The sequence below is a fragment of the Suncus etruscus genome, chromosome 8 (assembly GCF_024139225.1).
Source record: "Suncus etruscus isolate mSunEtr1 chromosome 8, mSunEtr1.pri.cur, whole genome shotgun sequence".
NCBI lineage: Eukaryota > Metazoa > Chordata > Mammalia > Eulipotyphla > Soricidae > Suncus > Suncus etruscus.
The window spans coordinates 66,791,756-66,817,754 of NC_064855.1; the positions used below are offsets into that span (position 1 = coordinate 66,791,756).

A 25,999-nucleotide genomic window follows, 5' to 3' on the forward strand; every position below is an offset into this window, starting at 1 on the left:
GCAAAGGATGCCATGGTTGGCATTAGTATCCCCCTTTTCTGATTGAGGCAGAGAATAGCACACAGAAGTTACTTCTGCCTTGAAGCAACAATGCCAGCACCAAATTTTATTCCCTGGTCCCCTTTCAGAGGCTAGATAGGTAATATTTTATCTGGAATTGTCTTAAAATAAATTTAGGACTTATATGGAGAAAGGGATTACATTTACATTGTTTTCTACATAGGTGAATGGGACAGCTGACGGTGGGAGGACAGAGCTAAGACCTGGGAATGAGGTATGAAAGGTATGTAACATGGGGAGTTATTGCTTTATGGCTACAGAACCTCTGCGATACTGAATAAAATTGAAAAGCAATGTGAAAATACTTAATGGATTAAACTGCATACTTAAAATGGAAAGAGTCGATGTTATTGTTGTCACTTATAATATTGCATAAATGTTTATAAATATCAAATGTTAAAACAAATAGCTGTACTATCTGTTTTATCACAGTTAATCACAGTTTATCACAGCACTGAGATGAAATGGCCAGGTGACTATGTTTGAAAAATGAGTGTTAACCAGCTTATCCAATTAGCATCAATGTACTGCTTGCATAATTGTGACTGGTTTATCAGAATTTAGTTTGTGAGGGAAGATCCTCATTCCTCAGAAATTTAAAGACAATTAGAAAATAGAAGCAGGAGGACAAATTTCCATAGGGTAAGAGTCTTACTTGCCTCTTAAATGTGTGAGTTTTAGGAATGGGGCCTGTATTAACTATCGACTGGTATCATGGAGGCTCCGTACTATTGCAGAAAGATCTTTCTAGACATTATGGGTTTCACCTTTTCCTTACTCAACCTTTCAGAAGGCAACTTTGTATCTGTAAAATGAAACTATTTTATTATTTTTTCTACAGAAATAGACACAGTCAATAAAAGCCCTATCCCACAAGTGGGAATTATCCACAAGTGTTTGTTTATATAATTCTCCTTATCACACTTGTTCTTTTAAGTTTGAGCTTTAAAACCTATTTAACCATGATATGTAATGTGTTCCCTGCCAAATTCATCCTAGCAATCAGGAAGTGGAGTTGAAACTGCAAAACACTTTATCCTAACTCTTCATCAACCTATCAACAAAACCCCACTCTATTTGGGGCATCCTGGAGCGCCTTACAAAAGAGAAGGTGTTTTGGTTTCATTGAGAGCCCCCTAGGGACCCATCAGGAGTAGAACTGAAAGTTGGCTTCTTGACCCAGGAGACTCTTGGCACCACTGTATGAATCGCTAGAGTGTCCCTAGCTCTCCCCTAATTGCCTTAATTGGAGACTCTTCTGGAAAGGGTCCAAGAGGTACCTCATTAGCATTCTGCACTTCCACCAGATGATACAGCCAAGCAGGGAGAATAAAGACAGAAGTGCCTTTCCTAACTAGCCTGTCAATACCTTGATGCTATGGAGTGTTCCTTACCCCAAGCCACCCCTATATTATCTGCCTGTTGTTATCCAAGATTTGATCTGATAAATTGGTTAACAAAAATTTCACTCAGCCTAAAAATACCACAAAATGTGAAACTAACACTCCGTCTTTCTTCAGATCTTGAGGGTCTCAGCGGTACCTGTCGTCAAAGGCCAGAAAGAGAAATTTTAGTCTATGTTCAAGCTAACAGACAGTGCTTCTCTGCCTTGTTCTCCACCTGAATGAAGTACCTTTCTCATCACCTGGAAGTGACAAGACCCTGTTGGGTTGTCCAATTCTTGCCCACCAAGGTTTCAGACTTGAACTTTGCTAGTTAATGTCACCTGAGACTCTGTTGCCACCTCTCATGTGATCATGGCAGAAGATTGTGGGGACAGGGACACCAGTGTAAACTTACCAATTATCTGATATATACATTACTATTTTTTCTGTACTTCATCCCCATCTTGGTGTTCGGTGTAAAAATTGCTTAATCCATGGATAAGAAACTCCACTCAACTTAATGTAAGCAAAAAAGGAAGTAGGGGCCAGAGAGATAACATGGAGGTAGGGCATTTGCCTTCCATGCAGAAGGATGGTGGTTCGAATCCTGGCATCCCATATGGTCTCTCCAGGATCGATTTCTGAATGTAGAGCCAGGAGTAACCCCTGAGCACTGCCGGGTGTGACCCCCCCCCCAAAAAAAGTGAAAAGTACAGGCTTATGGAAAAGTTAAGGGTGGATCTAGGTAGCTGAATCCAGGAGCCCACCTTATATCCTCATAATAATATTTTGCATTTCTTTTTTCACATTTTCTGTTGCTTTCATTCTCATTTTTCATAGCAAATACAGATGCCAAAATTTTATTTATATTATCTCCCAGCTGGAAAGGCCTCTGGTTGAATTGTTTGTCAAATGATTTTTCTAGAGACTGATAAAACACACAAAAAATTTTTTTTCATTCCTGCCTTCAAACTGCTTACAGTGAATGGAGTAAGCCTATAAGATAACTGGATATTTTGTATGAGAGAAAAAATATAATTTTGAAACAAATGTGTCTATGTATGAGTATTTAGAAAGAGTTTGGGAAATTAAGATCTAACCAAATACCTGACTATCTAAAGTCAAGGAATGTTACATGAAATCAAGGTAGCTCATAACCTGGGAAATAAAAAGAGCACTCCAGAGAATGTTTACACAATTTTTATTAAGGCTCTGAATATATTATACATTCTCATATATTATTTATAACATTACCTATAGTGTCACACATTTGTGATCACATTATCCATATTTAATTATGATGCATGGTGGCCTAAACATCAAAATATTGGTCTCTATAAAAGTGTATGTGGATGAATTGGTGAGACTCAAACCAAGGATTTGATCTTTTTTTTCCTTAGGATTCTGACTAACATCAGGAAAGGAAATAGGAAATTATGCCTGGTCCTATTGTGACCAAAATGAAGGTAATTAAATCATTAGTGATGAAAACAGCTTCTAGTTTGGTTAGGAATTTTAAATTCACTAGGAAATGTTAAAGAAAAAGTATTATTCTGGGGCCAGATTGATAGCAAAGCAGTAGGGCATTTACCTTGCAAGCTGCTGACCCAAGACAGGCCCAGGTTCAATTCCTGGCATCTCATATGGTACCCTGAGCCTGCCAGGAACAATTTCTGAGTGCAGAGCCAGCAGTAACCCCTGAGCATTACCAGGTATGGCCTCCCAAAATTATTTTTATAACCACAAATGTTTATCTTAGAGGATAAAAAGCTTTTTGTCTCTGGTTAAGATGGCACAACAAGAATTAGTTGCATCATCTTTAATTAAAAATCTTGACAATTGTGGCCGGAGAGATAGCACAGTGATAAAGCGTTTGCCTTGCATGCAGCAGATTCGAACAGATGGTGGTTTGAATCCCGGCATCCCATATGGTCCCCCGTGCCTGCCAGGAGTGACTTCTGAGCACAGAGCCAGGAGTAACCCCTGAGCACCACCGGGTGTGAACCAAAAACAAAACAAAACAAAAAAACAAAAATCTTGACAAATATATAAAATAATAGTTTTGCAATATTGAACAATTGATACCATAAAACTATGGTTCTTGAGGGATGAGTCCTCCAAATGATACAGCTTGATACCAATGGGTGATTTTTACATAGCAATGAAAAAAAAAAAAAGAAATTGACAGGTTTACTGCTATGAGGACCTAGAGATCCAGATGAAGAGAGGTTAAAGGTACTATGAATTATAATTTATGGGCTTCAGAGACAGCAAGCATCAGAGATTTGCAGAGGGGGACTAACTTTGAAACTTTGGCTGGTCTATCACACACAAGAGGATAGTAGTAAAAGGACGGAAGCACCTGAAAGCAGCAAGCTAACCAGATTACTTGAGAGTGCCACAGGGCACTTAAATAGTTTCTACATGTTAAAGCAGTAATGCCTCCTAGAAGAATCCTCAGAAGGAAGTCTTCTTATTTAGTTTCACTATTAAGTTTTGAACTAACTCTGGACCAAGCTTAAAATTCCAGATAATCCTGTGCAATAATAAAATGTAACACTAAGGAAATAGAACAAAATCCACCAAACAACAATGTAGAAATATAGCATAGTTTTCTAGTTTAAAAAAAAATCAAGACTTACAAAGAAACAGTAGCATATTATTCACTGAGAAAAACTGATGCTAAAATTATAAGAAAAATAAATTAGCACATAAGAACATCGAACATAAGTTTTAAATATGCTCTCCATATACAAAAATGTAAAGGAAAACAAATAAGATGAGAAAATAAAATGATTACATTGGATAATATTAAAAATAAATTAATTAGGGGCCCGGAGAGATAGCACAGTGGCGTTTGCCTTGCAAGCAGCCAATCCAGCACCAAAAGTGGTTGGTTCGAATCCCGGTGTCCCATATGGTCCCCCGGGCCTGCCAGGAGCTATTTCTGAGCAGACAGCCAGGAGTAACCCCTGAGCAATGCCGGGTGTGGCCCAAAAACCAAAAAAAAAAAAAAAAAATCAAAAAATAAATTAATTAGGCACAGCAGAAGAAAAGATAAATCAAGTTAAAGATAAATTATAATGGGTCCTGCAAATTCTCAGGGGTGATGTGCCCTTGGCACAGACATAAAGTCATGAAGGTGGATTTTTCACACCACTTCAAGTACAAAGTGCCACATGACAGCTACACCATATGTGCTCCCTGACACTGTGACCAATTATGATCTCTGGCAACCCCCAAAGGATGCTCATCCTTAAAATGGTAAGGGTACTAAAGATATATGTATTGGTCCCTACTTTTCACCATAGTAACAACACAAAAGAGAAAGGAAAAGTGATTTTTATATTAAAAAATACAGTATATAAACTATTTCAATGAAATGCAGAGAGAAAAATACTTTTAAAAATGCATTAGCAGGGACCAGAGTGGTGACACAAGCGGTAAGGTGTCTGCCTTGCCCACACTAGCCTAAGATGGACCTGGGTTCAATCCCCCAGCATCCCATATGGCCCCCAAAGCCAGGAGCAATTTCTGAACTCATAGCCAGTATTAACCCCTGAGCATCTCAAGGTGTGGCCCCAAAGCAAAACAAACAAAAAATGCATTAGCAACTTATATATTAAACATGCTTAATCCAAGTAGATTACATATGTATAGTTAAGTGCTCTCCAAATAGTGTGATGGTAAAGAGAAAATATTTATTAAAGAAATGATAAATTAAAATGTCTTAATGTTGATGGAAATAATAAGTTTAACTGCTTAAGGTATTCTGAAAATAAATGAGTAAAATATAAAACAAGATACTGCATTATCAAATCTTTGAAAACTAATGACTAAAAATTTAGGGTTGGGATGCCTTGCATATAATTAGGCCCTGGATTCTATACCTAGCATTACATGCTCACTGATCACCATCAAGCATAGCTCTGGTGGTCTCTGAGCACCATTTGGTCCAAGTACTTCAAAAAGAAAGAAAAGAAAGGGAAGAAAGAAAAGAAAGGGAAGAAAGAAAGAAAGAAAGGAAAAAAAGAAAGAAAAAAAAAGAAAAAAAAGAAAGAAAGAAAGAAAGAAAGAAAGAAAGAAGAAAAAGAAAGAAAAAGAAAGAAAGAAAGAAAGAAAGAAAGAAAGAAAGAAAGAAAGAAAGAAAGAAAGAAAGAAGAAAAGAAAGAGAAGAAAAGAAAGAAAGAAAAAGAAGAAAGAAGAAAGAAGAAAAAAAGGGGGCCGGGTAGGTGGCGCTGGAGGTAAGGTGCCTGCCTTGCAAGCGCTAGCCAAGGAAGGATCGCGGTTCGATCCCCCGGCGTCCCATATATGGTCCCCCCAAGCCAGGGGCGATTTCTGAGCACATAGCCAGGAGTAACCCCTGAGCGTCAAATGGGTGTGGCCCAAAACCAACAAAAACCAAAAAAAAAAAGAAAGAAAGAAAGAAAGAAAGAAAGAAAGAAAGAAAGAAAGACAGAAAGAAAGAAAGAAAGAAAGAAGAAAGAAAGAAAGAAAGAAAGAAAGAAAGAAAGAAAGAAAGAAAGAAAGAAAGAAAGAAAGAAAGAAAGAAAGAAAGAAAGAAAGAAAGAAAGAAAGAAAGAAAGAAAAAGAAAGAGAAAGAGAGAGAAGAGAGAAAGAGAGAGAAGAGAGAAAGAAAGAGAAAGAGAGAAGAGAGAAAGAAAAAGAAAGAGAAGAAAGAAAAAGAAAGAAGAAAGAAAGGAAGGAAGGAAGGAAGGAAGGAAGGAAGGAAGGAAGGAAGGAAGGAAGGAAGGAAGGAAGGAAGGAAGGAAGGAAGAAGAAAGAATGAATGAAAAAAGAATGAAAGAAAAAATTAGGAAGGAAAGAAGAAGAAATTAAAAAGAAAAAAGGAAGAAAGTAGAAAGGAAAGCAAGGAAGGAAAGTTTTAAAGCATGAGAACAGTAGTATATTTCTTGTCAAATACTGCATAATTTAGATAAAAACAAAATTTATCTTTAAGTAAAAAAGAGAAAAATGGAAAACATTTTGATCTAATTTGATGTTGTTTAAATACCCAATAAAATATTTTAAAAATAAAATTAAAATAGAAACTTAAAACAAAGGTGAAAGAATTTATCACTAGAAAAATTTTACTACAAGAAATAACAATCACAGATTTTCAGAAAGGATACCATACAAGAAAAGGATCTGCAGAAATGATCAGAGTGCCAGAAATGGTAAATACAGACATAGTTTCTTTCAAAAATGTTTGGCTATTTAAAGCAAGAGTCATCCCAGTGTATTGTGGGATGCATAACATATGTTAGGCAAAACTCATGAAAATAGCACAAGACAAGAAGGAAAAAAATAGAAGTAACTGTTCTAAGATTCCTATGATAAAAATAGAATCGTATTATTTGAAGTTAGACCCTTAAAAAGGGTAATGTAGACACTTTAGGTGATCAAAATACATTACATAGATCAAGTTTTGTTCTAACAAAATTCTAACTGCTATTTGGATTATTTTTTTATCATTCTTGCTATCTTTCAATCTGGTTTTAATAAGTTAGTATGACATTTGTAATTTCAAATTTTAACCTGTGTCTGTAGTTCAACATCTGTTCCTCTTTTATTAAACATTGCCAAGTAACAGCACAGGGAGTATTTTCAGCATCATGTTGGTCTCACCAAGCTAAATTTGGTACCATGGAATTTGTTGGTGAGGATAAACTTATGTGAGAATTCCTATCCTTGAGTAATGCTGGCTCTAGGCCATTTCTATTTAAATGATGGTTTGGAGGAAATATGTTTACAAACTGACTCTTTCGCTTTCAAACTGTACTACCTTCTGTTCAGGAAAACAGAAAAAAAAAGGTGTCTGACTTAAATGTCGTATACCATGTTCAAAGCAAAGAAAGCAATATACTTCTCTGATACTTTCCTTATTCATTATGGAGTGGATGAGACTTTTGGAAACCATGATGGAAAACTTACTTAGTTAATAACCATTCTTGCCCAATGAGTAGAAAATAATAGTGACCTCACTAGTTTTTCCACCAATGTGTCTCCTTATTTGGGGTAAGCAGTAGGGGGTCATATCTAAAACTATGATTTTTAAACAAGATTCTGGTACTTAGGGACTGAATGTAAGTGGTTGTGGATAAAGTAGGAAAGTAAGGCATTAGTTAATGAATACACCTGGATAGTGCCCAAGCAGCCTAGTTTAATGATAAAGAAAAAGTAGGAGATTCAGAATATCCAAAGAGTGCTCTGCTTCTGCCATTTGCAAGGCCAAAAGAAAGACAAGACTTTTCTTTTTACCTTTTTAAAAAATCACTGTATATCTCTTCTCAGTTGATATTAGTTTCTACTATAGACCAGAGTAGTGTCTTCCCTAAAATATTTGCCAGTGCATGCATGACACTGGTGAAATATCATAGTGAAGTGTGGGAAGACATACATATAAATGTATATACACACAATATGTTACCATGTACCAGAAGTATTTTAGAAAATATAATTGTAACATCAGTTTATAAATATCAATTCATGAATTTATGAATAGTATTAAGGTGAGTTATAATGCAAAAATTAGGGGCCAGGGAAATAATACAATTGTTAAGGTGCTTGCTCTGCATGTGGCCAACAACAGACATGAATGGTCCTCCACGAGCAACACCAAGTACAATTCTGAAGGCCTCCAATTATTTCTAGGGTGGTCATGGAGACACGTGAGTATTGCTGGAGTGTTTCTGGGATTGATGTGGGAAATTTATGGCATTGCAGGTCTCAAGTAATACTATGTCCTCATACCCTAGTATTGAGTCACTGAGCAACTGACTGAGAATTACCAGCGAAGTCCTTCAGGCATCTTGAGCATTATTTGGAAAACCCAAGCAAAATATAAATGTATATATAATTTATTTGACATGTAGATGTATATAAACCAAGTCAATGTAAGAACAATACTATGCAAACAATATTTCCCTATCTCTGCTTTCAGAGATAACAGATGTTCCAAAGTCCTACGCCATTCACAATTCAAGGATGATAGGGGTAAACAATGAACAGATTTTCAACTAAAAATGGTAGATTTAGAAGAATTTTTGATGCATAATCGACACCCAATTTGTGCAAATAAACCCCCCCCCAAAAAAAAACAAAAAATCAGCACTACCATAAGCACTAGACAGAATTAGACATCAGCCCATGTCTACAGACTAAGTAAGTAGCAGATGGAAAAAGTGAGCTCCTGCACCTGCATGGGGGAAGCTGAGGTGCCCCTTCATTGTACCTTATCCCCTATGAAGTGCTCATCGCCTAAAACTTTTGAGTATCAGGTATTTCTGGAAGCAGAGTTGATAAGTCAGTTAAAAAACAGAACTAGTGGGACAAGGGATGTGACTCAGTGGTAGTAGAGCACTTGCCTGATATGCATGAGGCTGAGTTGATCCTTGGCACTTCCCTACATTGCTAAGTGTAGGGAAGTGTACCCTAGATTTTAAAATCAGGTTTAGAAGTTCTCCACTATACAGAGTGAAGAATTCACACAGAACAACCACAATAATACAACAGCAAAGGTAAGTGAAGAGGAGAAAACAGAACAAGTATGGCCTGGAGTCTGTTTAGAAAGCAGTGACCCCCACCACCCACACTTTACATACAGAGACCTCTACCCCTTAACCCAGTTGAATAGAAGTCTCCAGAAAAGAATTCTTCAGGATAAATCATTGGGTTGCCAAGGGATAAATGTGGAGATTTATGCAATAATGAAAAGTTTGGAGGCATTTTAGTGAAAAGCATGCCCAGAAAAATCTTGTCAAACCACAGTAGTGTTATTAACTCTGCACAGTTTCCCAGGGATCACAAATAGCAGGAAAAGTAATCATAGTTTATTACATGTCAGCAGAAGTCAATCGTGTTTTTATCATTAATGTCAACTAAATATTGATTTTACTCAAATGTCTATATTGGAATAGTAAGGAGGGGTTGGTATGTGGTATAAATGGGTAAGGAATATTGAACTAAAGAGCTGGGAGATGATTCAAAGGATACTTTACATGCAGGAGGCCCTATTTGATGCCTAGTTGTTTGTACCCCACCAACTCCCATACTACCACCAACAATCCCTAAGCACAGAACTGAAATAGCTGGAATAGCCTCTGAGCATAGGTAGGTGTGACTCAAAATACATACACCCCAAAATTAAACAGAAAAGAAAATGGAATGTTGAAATTAAGCTTAACTTGAGTTTTTTATAGTAGAAAGCCATTAATAAAATTAAAATTTATAAATCATGTAGAAAAGTATGTTATTTTTCAAATGAAGGTATAATTACTGGTAAAAAAATATAAAGACTATATTTTAGGAGCCTGAAGTCATTGCAAGGGGATGAAAATAACTTGATTTTTGGTAAAAAAAAAAATAATAATAAAATATATATATATAAACAGTTTTACTCTTAATTTTTAATAAAAATTTTAGCATGTCCTACAAAAGTCAGAGCTTTGAATAATACTATCAGGAAAGACTTATTTGTTGTTTGGTTTTGGTTTTGGCCCACATCTAGAGGTGCTCAGAATTATTCCTGGCAGGCTCAGATGCCAGGGTTAGAAACCAGATCAGCCACATTGCAAGGCAAATGTCCTACCTGCTGTGCTATCTCTCCAGTCCCAAGAAAGACTTTTAACCTCCAACAGTCTGTGAATTGATAAAAACTAAATAACTTTTTCTATTGCTATTTATTTTTTTATACTACCCAGACATCTTAAGTTACATTTGTTTATTATTTACACTATAGTGAATTATTTTTGGGTAAACAGTTTGATGTTTTTTATTAAAAATGTTATTTATTTACACTTTATTGATTGAGATTGTATGGTTTGTGGTTAATTTTTTTTTTTTTTTTTTTGGTTTTTGGGCCACATCCGGCGGTGCTCAGGGGTTACTCCTGGCTGTCTGCTCAGAAATAGCTCCTGGCAGGCACGGGGGACCATACGGGACACCAGGATTCGAACCAACCACCTATGGTCCTGGATCGGCTGCTTGCAAGGCAAACACTGCTGTGCTATCTCTCCGGGCCCTGTGATTAATATTTAATATTAATATTTCTCATGCATATAATTCCAATATCACACCTTCACCAGTGCTGCTCTTACTTCCTTTTCCCAAGAACTTTAATACCCCTCCCTCCAAAGCCCACATCCAAAAAATAGGAATAGAACTTTCATATGACCAGTGATATCACTTCTTGATATCTATCCTTATAACACAAAATAATAATTTTAAAGGTATGATGAATATTTTTTGTTTATTTGATTTTGGACCATACCCAGTAGTACTCAGGACTCACTCCTGGCAGACTTAGGGAAATATATAAAGTGACAAGGATTAAACCCAGATTGGCTATATGCAAGGCAAGTGCCTTACCCTCTCTATTATCACTCCAATCCCAAGTTTGATGAATTTTTAAAATGAAGATGTTACAGGATTTAAAAACCAGGCCTAGCAGTTAACTATGAATGACACTTGAATTATAAGTACTTATATATAAAGGAGTATTTGTACATTATTGCTTAGTAAATGTTATCCCTCCCTTTTCAGAGTTAAAGATGGCTGGAACTGAGATTCTACACCATAGATATAAAACTTGGAAATAGAAACTATACCAGAGGTGTAAGCATCTATCTATTGCTAAGTGAGATAAAATGTGAAATGCCACTCACTTACTAGTTGATCTCTACTCTCAACCACCTTCAATGAGAAATAATCATGTCTCAGTCCCTGAAAACCTGGAAGCAGTCATGACATAAGGAACTTTCTCTCTATAGTAGTATCTCATGGGTAGAAGAATCTAGAATTATGTTAGAGTAACTGAGAGATTATTGGGAAATGATTGGATTTCTATCCCGTGGTCTGGAACATTCTAATGCCAAGAAAAGTGTGATTTCATAATAATCAGGGCCAGCTGTGCCTGGGTAACTCAGGTCAAACCAGATGCCAACCAAAACTCAAAGAATAAGAAAAGAATTTACATGGTCAGAAGCCTCCATATATAGAAAATATAGAAAAGCAAAAGATGGTGAGTTGTATTATCTCTTCCTGTTCTGCCAAAACTTTTCTTCTGATTATCGACATCCTCAGTAACATCCCTTTGTGCTTCAAAACTGATGATAATACTACTGAGGTCATCATGTTATGCATACATGGAAGAATTCTTAAAAGAAAAAGAAAAGACTCTATTAACAACTTTTCCACTTTACTGGAATTTGTTCTTGGATTATTGCCCTTACCCATGAGCCTGCCCAACTCACATATTTGTTGGCTAATAAAGATGAACTGTCCCAGCCTCTCCGAATTGGAGAGAAATTGAGTGGCTAGGGTATGGGGGTGGAGGAAGAATTGGAAGAAGAGAGACTTTTACTAATAGACTCTGTGGTCACTTTTGAATTTAAATGAAAAGCTGGGGAAGAATTTCTTATCCACCAAAGTAAGTGCTACTAAAACTATTTTGTTTTTCAGTAGAAGAGTGTTAGTAAGTTAACAGTATAAGGTGAACTAACCTGAGATATGCAAGTTCTTGTGACTATGAACTATAATTTAGAAATAAGATAGAAAACTTCTTTTTCTCCAAATCATTTGCATCTTAATATCCTCTCTGTTGAGTTGTAGTTTTTTGAGTAATTTAAATTTCAGGCCCTTAAATTTTCTTCTTCATTAACTCTTCTATTTTAAGTCAATCTTTTTTTTTAAAGTTGGACTTGGGGGGCTGCAGGGAGAGAGAGGGGGAAGGAGAGAGAAAGGAAGGGAGAAAGAGAGAGGGAGGGAGGGAGAGAGAGAGGTGAGTCAAACAGCTTTTATTCTTCAGTGACACTACAGCCTGGAAGCAGTGTTAGGGGGTTGCCTGGTCCCCCATATTCTTACTTAATTAAAGCTGGCCTGATTCTTCCCTGGTTACTTGGATGCAGCAGCAAGGGAGATGAAATAAGAGTCCTAGTTCCACTGTGCTTGCTGTATTGACTAACTGGGGATTAAATGTGGAATAAACTTCATTCCTAAAGTTGACTCATTTCCATCAAAAACCTTAAGCTGGGAACTTGATGCAGGGTTACCAGCAGATGGGTTTTCGAGATGGCCTTGGATGACATTGTCTGAATTAATCTAGATTTGTACTTTTGTCTGAGGGATCCTGAATCTAATTTTTTCTATAGTAAGTTAATTTTTCAAAAATTACTCAGATGGGAAACAACAGTCATAGATTTTAGATAGTTGCATAATCCACAGAGGCTTTATATTTTCTAAGTATCTTCCTCTGTCTATCCTTGGATTCACCTCATTGTCAAAGGTGCAATGGAAAAGGTGTTTGCAAAAGATGCTACTTAATTGGGTTCCTTGCTTTGTTGCATGTTTTCAGTCATTTCCCTGTATCTTCTTCATTCATTGAAATTGATTCTGAAACTTTTATGCATCAACAATCTGGAGAAAATAAATTATTTTTTTCAACTCTAACATACCCTCACTAGCTTTAGTGCTCAGAAACAGCACTAAAATTCAGGCACTCGGCTGTTGGGTTCCCTAAGATGTTTCATCTGGCCAAATAGCATAATCAGTTCCCAGAACTCATTTGGTAATGCAAATGGACCATATCATTAGGAGGCTGAGCTCTGAAATCATGTCTCCTCAGTTGAGTAGTCTGATCAGATGTCTAGGGGTGGTGGCTTGACAAACTTGAGCAATATTCAAGCATAATTTTATACTCCATATTTAAAAAACTATTGTGTAACAAAAAGTAACTCAGGGAGCTGGAGCAGTGGTGTGGAGTGGTAAGGAGGCTTTAGTTTCACCCCTGACACTTGGTGGTCCCCAGAGTACCACCAGGAGAGACCTCAAATACAGAGTTGAGAGTAGTCCTTAAACATTGCCAGTGTTGCATCCCCCTTAACCCTTAAATGTCAAACTCAAAAAGTCATGCTGGTTGATGAGGATCTCTAGGAGGATCTATGATTATATAGGTTGAGTAGTATTAGTGACACTGCCATAATGGGGCATTTCATAAAGAGAAACAGGAGTGGGCAGTGATATTTCTATGTCCAGGAAATGGGTGCAAGGCTTTTAAAATGATGGAAAGAAGGACAGGCAAAAATATTTTATAAAATTATAAAAAGGGCAGCCATCTAAGGGAAATGTGGGATGAAAGAGCATACCATGAATAAAGGAGAAATTATGCAGTTCGAGATGGGATGCAAGTTACTTGGAGTACCTTAGCCCTGAATAGATACTTTACCAAGGAAGAGAGTCAGACGACAGAGAATTCTATAGAAAGATGCTCAGTAGTCTTAAACATTAAATACATGTAAATTAAAAGTAAAGTGGGTGCTTAGATTGACTTAAAAAAGAAAAAGGGACAAGAAAACCAAGTGCTGGTAAGATAGAGCTCTCAAACTTCCTTGAAGGACATTCACAGTGGTTCAGCCACTTTGGGAAACAGCTTGCCAGTTTCTTGTAAAATTAAATATAAACTTACCATGTGATCCAGAAAACAGTCCGTGCTATTTATCCAGTGAAATGAAACCTTAAACATTCACTAAACCATACAGGGGTGTTTATAGCAGTTTTACATGTGATTGGGAAAATGTTTTTCATAAATATGAAACAACTCAATGGTAGAGCACATGTCTTGCATTTCAAGACCCAGAGTTCTGTCCCTCAGCATTATATATATGTCTTTCGATCCCTGGTGGACCCTGATTTCTGATTGTAGATCCAGAAGTTACCTCTGAGCACTGCCAGATGTGACTCAGAAAAAAAAAGTAAAGGAAAGGAAAAGAATAGAAAAGAAAGGAAAGATGGAAGGAAGGAAGGAGAAAGGAAGGAAGGAAAAGAAGAAAGAAAGAAAGAAAGAAAGAAAGAAAGAAAGAAAGAAAGAAAGAAAGAAAAGAAAGAAAGAAAGAAAGAAGAAGGAAGAAGGAGGAAGGAAGGAAGGAAGGAAGGAAGGAAGGAGGAAGGAAGGAAGGAAGGAAGGAAGGAAGGAAGGAAGGAAGGAAGGAGGAAGAAGGAAGGAAGGAAGGAAGGAAGGAAAGGAAGGAAGGAAGGAAGGAAGAAAAGAAAGAAAGAAAGAAAGAAAAAAGAAAGAAAGAAAGAAAGAAAGAAAGAAAGAAAGAAAGAAAGAAAGAAAGAAAGAAAGAAAGAAAGAAAGAAAGAAGAATGAAGGAAGGAAGGAAGGAAGGAAGGAAGGAAGGAAGGAAGGAGGGAAGAAGAGATGAAATGAAACACTCACCTTGCATGCAGCTGTGATGGTTGCAACCCTGTTTTGAATTCCAGCACCATTTTTGGTTTCCTATGTACCTCAGATGTCACTCCTGAATACAGAGCCAAAATATTCTCTGAGCATTAGAGTAGAAGAGGTGTAGAGGAGGAAAAGGAGAATAATCATTTATTTTTGGTATTTTTGGTTTTGAGTGCTACATCCAGTGATACTTGAAGTCTAATACCTGCTCTGTATTCTCTGTGTGCTTGGGAATTCAATTGCATTGCCAGCGATTGAACTTGGGTTTCCAGCACATGAAACATGCACTTGGCCTATTGAGCATCTCTCTGGCCCTGATATCACTTCTTAAGTTGGTATTTGAGCATGGTCCTGACTGGATGAAATAGCCTTTTGCCCAGATACATGAACATTGAATCATCACTTGCCTCCTGGACTATTCAAAATTAAAACAAAAACAAAAACAAAACAAAACAAAAACCCCTCTTGTTTGCTACCAGTCTGACTTCTTTCTTTTACAGCATCTCCTGGCTTGGGGTCAGGGATAGCCTCAGGGCCCCACACATCTAAACTTGATCTAGAGTCCTAGGTGTCTCTCAGTGATCCATCTCAGGCTGTCATCCCAAAGTGCTGCCAGCTAGCACAGGAGCTTCTGGCTCCTCCCCACCCTCTACACACTCACACACACACACACACACACACACACACACACACACACACACACACACACACACACACACACACACACACCCCTTTCCATCTGAGGATCAGTCCAGCTCAGTCCAGAGCCCTTTGCAATGGATCTTTCCACTCCAGGTCTCCAGGTCTCCATCTTTGTATTTGAACCTGTGTCACAATTTGTTAACTTGCAGCCTCTCCTTCGTAACTTTCATTCTGCCATCAAAGTACTGCCTAAGGCTTTCCAATGAGCTCTTTTGAGATTTCTCATGCACAGTATTCTACCTGGCCCTTTGCTTGTTCTTCATTAATATACAGAATTCATCCTGCAAGTGTATTGGTTAGGGGTTCATGTAGTGATACAGCTGAGGTTTTTACTATTTGTTGTTGGTAAACCCTCAGGGTTTAAACGCTCAGTATGAAGTTGTTGAAGTTCTGTTGACCACACATTCCCTCCTCTACAGTGCATTCAATACTGATGCAGAATCCACATGAGGGCAGGGACTCTGGACAGAACACAGACCCTGTGCTGCCAATCACATCTTCATTGATATGGATCAAGCTAAGAAGAGAAAAATCAGTGTAAACTTTTGTACATCCATTTTGTAATTTATTTGATTTTAGTTTTAGTTTTGGGTCCCACACAGCTATGTTCAGGGCATCCTCCTGGCTCTGCACTCAGGATTTACTCCTAGCAGTTCTTGGGGACCATATGGGATGCCGGTGATCAACCTGAGTTAGCTGCATGCAAGGCAAATACCCTATTTGCTGTACTATTACTCTGGCCTCTGTATATTCATTTGTAAGTAAAAGCATATGTAAAACATATAGGGGAAAATATTTTACTTGGGTAAAAATATTCCAAAACATCTATTAAGCTCATAGATAATAAATGGTAGCACTTAACTCTGAATAGATTTTGCTTGTACAATAATCTAATGATCATATTTATCCACTGATTTGGTACAGCAATTATTTAGCACAGAACTGTAGTGTTTTTGTTTCTAATAGGTTGAGATATGGTGGTGCTTTGATATATGTGAGCTTAACACAGGGGGCAGTGGGAGAGCATAATTAGGAAAGTTATTTTAACTAAAGGTTATTTATTTAAAAAATAAAGTAAGAAATTGGAAATAATATAGGTCACTAAATAAATCAGAGTATATTGATACTTTGTAATATATTATACCTTCATGGGAAAATATGCCTAGTGGGAAGTTTAGTTTAAAAGGGGAGCTTGCAAAGCAATACATATTAAATGAAACAATTTATATTGGAAAAAAGTTTTGTGTATTAGTGTTTATAATATAAATTAAAAGTTCAAATAGGGCCGGAGCAATAGCTCAGCAGTAGGACATTAACTTTGCACATGGCTGACCCAGGATGGACTTGGGTTTAATCCCCAGTGTCCCATATGGTCCCCCTGAGTCAGGAGAAATTTCTGAGTGCATAGCCAAGAGTAACCCCTGAGCATCACTGATGTGGTCCAAATTCCCCCCAAAAAAGTTCAAATAGTCTGCAAAAAATATATATGCATGCATATACTCACAATTCTTTTTTCCTGGAAGAATATGTCAAATGTGAAGGAAATAGGCTCAAAGGCTGGCATGTATATATACACTCTTTATATACTGGAGACCTAGGTTTCATCCTGACAACCCATGATCCCTGAATACACAGAGTGTGGCTCTGACACAAACAAACAAGCAAACAAAAAAAAAACTAAAAAAAAAAAAATAGAATTGATTACCCCAAGAAAAGGAACTTAAGGGAAAACAAAGTGGAGGAAAGAAGGAATAATATCCATTACTTATTCTTTATATTTTGGTATTATTTGTTATAAAATAAGAGCATATTATTTAATGGTATTATAAAATAAGTACCATTATAAACCAAATGTAGGAGTCAAGGAGGTCGAAAAGGGGTTAAAGTGCACACAGCCAACCCCAGTTCAATTCTTGGTACCTCTTGTTGTATTTCTGAGTACAGCCAGGAGTAGCCCCTGTGTGTGAACAACCCCCCCCCCCAAGCAACATATTGATAGAGAAAGGATGTTCTCTAGACAGACATGTGTCCAAATTGTAGTAAAAATGCAGGGAATTCAGTGGCCAGGAGGGAAAACCAGTGGGCACACAGGACAAGTCACTGTCCTTTATAAGGAACTGACCCCTGGGGAGGAAGTAGTACGTTCACCTACTCCTAAACCTGAATAAGGTTTGCCTCTGTCATGGGAAGCATCTTCAGGAGATGATTCCAAGGCACAGCTTAAGGAGAGTGCAGGCCCAACACTAATTTATGTTTTCTGAAATCAAACTGGGGCCATGCTAGTTTTGTTGTTGCTTTGGGGCCAAACCCAGATGTGCTCAGGGCTTATTCCTGGCTCTGTGTTCCTGATATTTCTAACACATTAACTTTTCTCCTAGATGTTTGTGTTCTCAGCCAATCAGCACACATGAAGAAAAAGAAAGAATGGGTGATTTTAATGGAATACTACACAGCTGTTAGGAAAAATGAAGTCATAAAATTTGCCTATACATGGGTGGACATGGAGACTATTATGCTGAGTGAAATAGTCAAAGGGAGAGAAATAAACATAAAATATCTCACTCATCTGTAGGATTTCAGAAAAATAAAAGACACTATGGTAATAATACCCAGAGGCAAAGAGATGAGGGCCGAAAAGACCACCCCATGACACTGGTAAGTGAAGTTAGAAAAATAACTACACCAACAACTATCATGACAATGGTAGTGAGTGAGAGAAATAGTATGCCTGTATCAAAGACGGGCAGGGAGTGGGGGAGAAGGAGATTGGGGGGGGGCAGTGATGGCAGGAAAGTTACACTGGTGATGGGTAGTGTGCATTAGATGACTGAAACCCAACTATGAACATTTTTGTAACTATGGTGCTTAAATAAAGAAGTTTTTTTTTAAATGTGGTTTTGGCCTCTTCTTAGAGCTTCCATTTTTGTCTGTTTGTTTGAGTCAAGTATTAGGATACTAACCCCTGAGTCACAATCAGAGGGAGAAACAGACGAGCAACCAGACAGTACAGCATGAGACGGGGAAAGGCCTTGATTAATGATTAGTGGACTAGGCTTGTTTTTAAGAGTCCTGGTTCAACTTTTAGGACCCCTATTTCCCTTTGTCAATAAAGAGGCTACAGAATTCGACTGGTCTCCGGGGTTCCAGTTCCTGCTTTCTAATTAGGTTTGAGAATCACATTAGGAAACTATTGTTGTGATCTTTAAGCCATTTTAGGCCACCTAGAAAAAGATTGTGTCAATTCTGAGAAATAGAAATGCCAGGGCACACAGAAGACTCATGTAATCAACCATCTTTCTGGAGAAATATGGAAATTGTGGTTTAAGGACAAAATGTACAAAGTTGCAGTCTAGTACTCATTGATTTAATTAAAAAAAAAGTAGTTGGTGTTGGTGCATTCGTTAAAGAAAAAAATACACTGTTTTAATGTAAAAGTAAGTAGAACAGAAAAGTTTATTAAAATTAAATTTTTTTCAGGCCCATGATTGTTCTGGAACACAAAAGCCCTCACTGTTTTTGTTTCTAAGTGGCCTGTGATTTAGAGCTGCTGACAGCACCAGCCGCTCCCAGCCACACTGTGCCCCTTTCTTCCTGCACCACCAAAGCAGACGCTCATTGGTATGTATGGTTTCAGCCTGTCTGCAGCGGCTGGCTAAAGGGACAGATACTAATGGCATATGGTAATGACCACCCAACAACTTCCTTTCATTAGAGTGTTTATTAACATTCTCATTTCTGCCCATTGAAGCAGCTGGCACGAGGTGCCCTGGCGACCCAAGTTCACGTGCTGTTTTCACTCTAGGCTCCCAAGAGACAATAGTTTCTTCCCTCCCCTTTGGGAAAATAAATCCTTTCTGTCTCTATCTTAGCCTAGAGAGTTCTTCCATGGTGCCCAGAAGATGACACCAAAATAGAAACTTAGAAACCACAGGGTGTTTGCTCTTTTTCTTTTTTCCCTCCAGATTCTTCTTGATCTGATGTGGTCAGTTCCACACTGAGAAGAACATCTGTCAATCTGATTAGAAGTCTCTTCTTTGTTGCTAGCAGTCTCCAGCCACCACCATTCCCACCACACATACCCAGATGCTGTGAAAGAATCAGTGTTTGTGAAAGCAAGAGCTTTTTCTAGGAGGAATGCCAGCCTGCTCTCTCAAAGGTGTTTCTCAGTAACACAAGAGATGGCTCACTGACTTCCAGGTGGGTAGAGGAGAGGACAAGAGCTTAGGTGAAATGTTCAAACTGCCAAAGCTCTGGACTGCAGGACAAACTAACATATTTTCAGGCGTACAATAACGATGCAAATGAACCACAAAGAACACAAAGCTTTCTATTCTACTGATGGCCCACCTGTCCCTTTAAAATATCTAAGGTGGGACAGGGCTGATCACCACTAGAATGTGAAAGCAGAAATGACATGGTCAGTGAGTACTCTTCACAATTTCTCCCGGTGAGTCTCCCCTCCTCCCAATCACTGGAGCAGAATAGCAGATGTAGGAGAGAGTTGGAGCAGAATGCTAAAGAGGCCATTCCTAGACAGTCTCTTTGTCAGAGTCACTGGAGAGCCCACTTTTAAGGCAATCAGAAATTTTGTTCTCCTTTACATTGGCTGCCTGGTCACAGATATTAGAAAGAGAGTATCTTTGCTACTTTCACACATCATGCAAAGAACAGTGGTTTGGCCATGGGTGTTTTACAGTTGCAAAAGACCTGCGGTTTCTGTGACTTCTTTTTAAAATTAATACTACAACAGACCTTTGCTTTGTGTTTTTTAATCCTATGAAGAGGCATCACACCTTTCTTTCTCACCCCTGCTGGCCCAGCTACTGTCCCAACTGGCTTATAGAGAAATGATCTACCCTAAGGCCACACTTAGTCATACTTGGCCTGGTTCTGATGTCTAGTAATCTGGAAATGGAAATCTTTGCCTTTGTAGTGGATTTGGGTAGATTAATGGAGTGTCTCTATGAGAAATATTCATGTAACTAACGGATACCAACAAGATGACAACCATCTGGTAGGCACCAGTATAGATGTTTCTTCTAGCTTTTAAATTATCAGAATTGTTAGGTGCTAATTGAAAAAAATGTCACTCTCTTGAGTAGCCCCATCATAGATGCACTAGTCCCTTCCCCGGTAGCCCTGATGTTCCTAAGACCAAGTAAATATGTATCTATCTGTACAGTGTTGTCCTGAACTCTGTTCTATCCAAAGGACTGTCATTCTATGGAAATGGTAGTGACTGCAAATGTTTAGACTCTCAACCACTCCTATCAGACTCTCAACTGGGTATTGGTGATCCAGAGAACATTGACTCTATATTTCTGGAAAAGAGTAGAATTTACAATCTGAGGGTAGAATTATCATGAACAAAGGACAGTACTGAGTTTGGGAATTGTGAGAACTTGTCCCTTTGGTAAAATTGACTTATGGGCTTGGAAACCAGACTTTATCAACTAGAGTGGAGCCTGGCACTTCAGAACAGATTCCTAGCTGTCAAGAGACCTCTTTATAGACTCATATCACAAGCTAGTAGACTGTGACAGGAAATAATAACTTTGAAGAAGAGTGGATATCTTGTCTAACACCCTTCCCAGCAAGAAATGAAATCAGAAGGCAAATGATAATGAACTATGAACCAGCTAGACTACACAGCCTGAGTAGGGAATATTAGAGTTTTAAGATCAAAGGGTGTCAAATTTTCTTTTTTTTTTAAAAAAATATGGAACGCTTCACGAATTTGCGTGTCATCCTTGCGCAGGGGCCATGCTAATCTTCTCTGTATCGTTCCAATTTTAGTATATGTGCTGCCGAAGCGAGCACGGGTGTCAAATTTTCTTAAGCTCGTGCTTTCACCTCCTCTTTGAAGTCAGCCCTGCCAATTATGTAGGACTAGATGTTCCTTCCACCTCCCCATGCATCATGCATTCCGTCATCCCCACCAGGTTCTTTCCTATCAGACTCCCACTTTCTCTTTTCATACAGATGTTCTCCTTTGGATGGCACATTCTACCTTTAGATTTGTTAATACCACCTATTTGCTTATAACCAATGTCTGCCAATTTCTGATCCTTGGCTTAGAAGATTCGAATCTTTTGGTGAGACCCATATTGATCTTGCTATTTAGGTTTATCTCTCTTAACACATGGATTCTCAGGTGTGTAAAATTTGATAGCATCTGAAAAACTTTTACAATACTCTAGTTTCTACCTGCCAGAAATTCTGATCAATTGACTTTGAGTGAAGTTTAGCTTTGGGTTTTTTTTCTTTTTGACCTATGGTCTTCAAAATATATAACTAGAATCTAGGGCTCCTGAAAAGTAAAAAAAAAAAAGGAACTTTGAGTTTGGGCAAAGTTTGAGAATCACTGAACTAATACTCAGATTTGAAGGAGGTCAAAGGAGGTCTTGATCTGCCCCAGACTTTATTGTTCTAGTTCCAGCCTACGGTACTGTCTTCATTGGTCTAGAGTGGGGACCAGAATTGGATGCTTTTATAAAATTTCCAGATGATTCCAGTATGCAGCCACACTGGATGTATGAATGTGCACACACGTTCCTGGTCTAAATACTAAATATCTGTTTCTTCTATTTAAACAATTTTGTACATAGCTTTGTACCAGGGGAAAATAGGAGGTAAACTGAGAACAGGATTGTAGAAGTGAGTTTAAAAAAAAAAAAACCCTGCAAGTTGATAACATTGGCAAGAAGAGCCATGTGGGGAAAATGCAAAGCAGTTTTTGTCAGTACCAACTTCATGCCATTTCTCCACTGTGAACAAGTACTGTGATATATCATCTTAGAATGGTGTCTTCCGTATCTTAAAACCAGACTTCAGTAAAGTCAGTAGTGTAAATAAAGTGGTCAGTTGATGCCTGAAGAAGTCATTGATACTAAAGAGCATTACGATAGTTAGGATTTTGCAATGTTTTTGTTTCTGGCCCATACCAAGCAATGCTCAGTGCTCAGTAGCGATCCCCTGGTAGGTGTTTGGGGAATCATTTTGCAGTAGTACTTGGAATCAAACCAACCACATATAAAGAAAATAACATTTTCTCTCCTAAGGCGAATTAAGTTTAAGGCTTACTCTTTCATAAGAAATATGACTTTCTGATCTTTTTTTTTTTTGGAGGGAGATTAGGCCATATCTGGCTTTACTCAGGGCTTACTCATTATTCTGTGTTCAGGAATCACTACTGACAATGCTCAGGGATTGAACTGAGGTTAATGTGATACAAAAATAAGTACCTTGTCTCCTGTAGTATCCCTCTGGCCTCCTTGCTAGTCTTAATAACTTATTATTATAATAACTTATTATTATAACGTATTATTTTTGGCCTGCTACTGTGCATCCTTTTACTTGAATCCCCTATCTTTTGAGTTTAACAAAGAGTGAGAGACAGAATGAGAATAATATTTCGGTCCATAGTCTTTTGGGCAGTAGCTATGTTAAGTAGCAAACAAGGGACTAAAGAGAATCCTGTCTGTCAACTTCTTAAATGAGCCATGTATTTTCAATTTGCCTCACAGTTCCCTAATTTCCTATTGTCATTGCTAACCTTTCCAGTATGCATGAACATTTCTTTTAGCTTTCTGGGTATTTGCAGACATATCTGGTTGCACACCATCTGGAAAAGTCACCAACTCTACTTTGTAAGTAACTTAAAAAAAGAAAAATCACCTCATTCCTAGCAGAGGAAAAGGCCATGGGCAGGGCAGACAGCTATTCTAGTCCCTCCACCCTTCCTTCTCCAGCAACTTCCATTCAGAGGATTTGAGTAGAGACCAGGGGAACTGAGCAGGGTCACTGTGTACAGCTGGACAAATGACACCAGCATAATTCTAGAGCAGCCACTGACACAGCAATCTGTGGTCACTGCGCCTACAGTTACCTCCCCTCACTGCACTATTCAGCAGTCCTGGCAAAAGTATTTTTCTGTGAGTTTCAGCTCCTCAGCAGCCCCAGATTTTAGTTGCATTTGTACTTCTCATTCATGTGGCACCAGAGAAGTCCCTTGTTTCCTTTGGGCATTTTGTTCATCTGGAAATAGGTACCTTTCAGGTATTAGCAAGGTTTCCAAAATCACTTTTTTCTCTAGGCCTATGGGCAAAAAATATACAAGTATATACAAAATATAAAAAAAGTAATTTTTATATAATTTCTTTGATAAAATAAAGAGAAGTCAGCTGCTCTGGCTACTTCCATAGCCAAACACAGGTTACCTTATATCCTGCCTCTCTTTTACACATTTACTTTGAGGAAACCCATAGAACAACTTCCCAGTTTATTTAGATGAAGATCCAGTATAGCTGAGAAAGTATCTATGAAAAAACCTCATTCTAAATATTTCCCAGTATCATCCAAAAGCAGCTGTGCTCAGGTCTTTGTGATCATAAAAATATCTAGAACGCAATGTGATTCTCCTCTATATGAAAAGTTATGAATTAGGTTTGTCATTATCTTTAGAAACCAGTAGTGTAGGTTACATAGGCTTAAATAACTAATTTTGCAAGACATGTATGTTTCCTAGACTTACCTTTAGCTGGTTACAATAAGAAGTACTCCAAACTTTCAAATACTGCAATAAATGGTAAATCCAGATGAAAGAGAGCTAGGCACTCACTATCCTGATAGATATACAGGACACTTGTGTGGACTTGTGGGTAATACTTCAGGTTTTGTTTAATTTTTTTTTTTACAGATAGTGAAAAGCTTTATTTATCTGTTCCACATTTCAAGAAATAAAGGTTTTATATGTTTTTTTATTTTCTTAGTTTACTTAATCATGTAAACTGTAGTATTTTGCTTCATTTTTTATATAATTACTTTAAGCACTGTGGTTACATATTGGTCTTTGGTTAAGTTTCAGTCGTAGAATGTACCTTAACCAGTGCATATTTCCTACCATCAATGTCCACAATTTCCCTCCCATCTACCCTCCCCTGCCAACCTCTGGGAAGGCATTCCCTCCCATCTCTCTCATCTTTTATTTTTTTATTTTCCACAAATGAGTGATATTATTCTATGCCAATCCCTCTCCCTCTGACTCATTTAAATCAGCATTATAATCTCCATATCCAAACATGTATAAGCAAATTTTATAACTTCATTTTTCCTAATAGCCGCACAGTATTCCATTGTGTAGATGTACCACAATTTTTTTTAGCCACTCATCTCTTCTCCGGCACTTGGGTTGTTTCAGATTCTGGGATAGTATAAATAGTGTTGTGAGCTAACATAGGAATGCAGAGAGCTTTTCTGCATGGTGATTTGATTTGGGTTCCTGGGATATATCCCTAGATATTGCTGGATCATGTGGGAAGCTCAATTTCTAATTTTTTGAGGAATGTCCATATTTTTTTTTAAAAAAAGATAGGACCAGGGGGCTGTTGCTGGTGGCGCTTGAGGTAAGGGCGTCTTGCCTTGCAAGTGCTAGCCTAGGATGGACCACAGTTATATCCCCTGGTGTCCCATAGGGTCCCCCCAAGCCTGGAGCGACTGAGCGCATGGTCAGGAGTAACCCCTGAGTGTCGACAATTGTGGCCCAAAAACAAAAACAAAAAAAGATAGGACCAGTCTCCATTCCCATCAACAGTGAATGAGAGTCACTTTCTCCCTGCATCTGAGCCAGCACTGGTTTGTTCTTGTTCTTTGTAATGTGTGCAGTCTCTGTGGCATGAGACGATACCTCATTGTTGTTTTGATCTAAATCTCCCTATTGATTAGTGATGTGGAGCATTTTTTCATGTGTCATTTTTTTTTAATTTGCATTTCTTCTTTGAGGAAATGTCTCTTCATTTCTTCTCCGCATTTTTGTATGGGTTAGATGGTTTTTTTTCTAAGTTCTATCATCTTCAGCTTTTTAAAAGGCATTTGTTAGTTTGTTGAAACTAAAAAGCTCTATGAGAGGAGACCTCCTTGCTAAAAGAATGTGTTTTAGTTGCTAACATCAATTTGGGAGGCTCATAAAGATGTTCTCTAAAAACCATAAACATGTAAAGGTAGCAGCCTCCTTCATGACAGTCTATCTGACACCAGCCCCACATTCTAGATAAGAGAAAACAGCTTATTTATGGCAGATACCAGCAGATTCCTATTAAAAATATTGCTCCTGAGAACTCCATCTTCCCAGCCTGTCATTAATAATATAACCCCAGTTTTTCTGTATTACCTAACTGAAGCCTATTACTGTCTTAGTAATAAAACCAACTTTACTAATTTGGACCATGCTAGCTAAGCCAAGATATCTTTTTTTTCTCTGTATTATGCCTCCCTGGTAATTTTGGAAGTTTCTAAGTACTCATGATCTGTTTCACAGGCCTCTTGTCTTCCAGAGATTCCTGAGGAAAAGCAAGGTTCCGGGAAGGTGATGGAGAGCTGGAGAGGGGATGATCAGTAGTTTAATGTGAAAGCTTCCAATCAATCAAATTAATTAGATCCTATTATTTTAAACTCAGAAAAAAATTCCATAAAAAATTAAAATTTTTTCTCTGAACAAGAATTGGATTCTAAGAGGAGGTGAAGTGACATGCATGATGGCCTTTTATTAACCATATTGCAAATGAGTATTTAAAAGAGATAAAAGGGAAAAGCAGGAGAGAGTGAGAAAGAAAGGGGGAGAGACAATGAG

At 37.9% G+C, this 25,999-nt stretch overlaps 1 non-coding gene across 1 annotated transcript; it reads right to left on the reverse strand.

Annotated features, from left to right (window-relative positions):
* Positions 1 to 21,085: 21,085 nt before the first annotated feature.
* LOC126016861 (U6 spliceosomal RNA) lies at positions 21,086 to 21,192 on the reverse strand. The gene has a single exon (XR_007498547.1). It is a non-coding gene; the product is annotated as a U6 spliceosomal RNA (small nuclear RNA).
* Positions 21,193 to 25,999: the final 4,807 nt, after the last annotated feature.